We start from the raw sequence: 371 nt of genomic DNA, 5'->3' as shown, positions 1-371 counted from the left end.
TGCAAAACTTTGGTATACATGAAAAGTGGGAAGTATGTACGATACTCGCATTAAAAACTTTATAGGAGTATTAGTAAAATCTGGCAAGGATGTTCCCATGTGACAAATTGAAGCATCATGTTAATTAATGCATGAAGAGGAACCTTGCGGGGCGTGGCCCCGCCCGGCAGCCAATATCTGATTGGAACAACAATCTGTGGGACGGACTTATACAGCTTGATCAAAAACCCAATGTCCGAACAGATTCAGTGCCTTTCTTTATGTTAGTTAATCGCGCTCCAATTTGCGCACACACGCTGCACCATCAAGCGATCGGGTCATCCAGAACTCAAACATTTCGTTGAAACGTCGTGACTGCCAGAGATCTTCAA

This window comes from Sinocyclocheilus rhinocerous, unplaced genomic scaffold, assembly GCF_001515625.1.
Source record: "Sinocyclocheilus rhinocerous isolate Xijiao unplaced genomic scaffold, SAMN03320098_v1.1 scaffold764, whole genome shotgun sequence".
NCBI lineage: Eukaryota > Metazoa > Chordata > Actinopteri > Cypriniformes > Cyprinidae > Sinocyclocheilus > Sinocyclocheilus rhinocerous.
The sequence above is the reverse complement of the archived record's forward strand: the minus strand, read 5'-3'. Positions refer to the sequence as shown.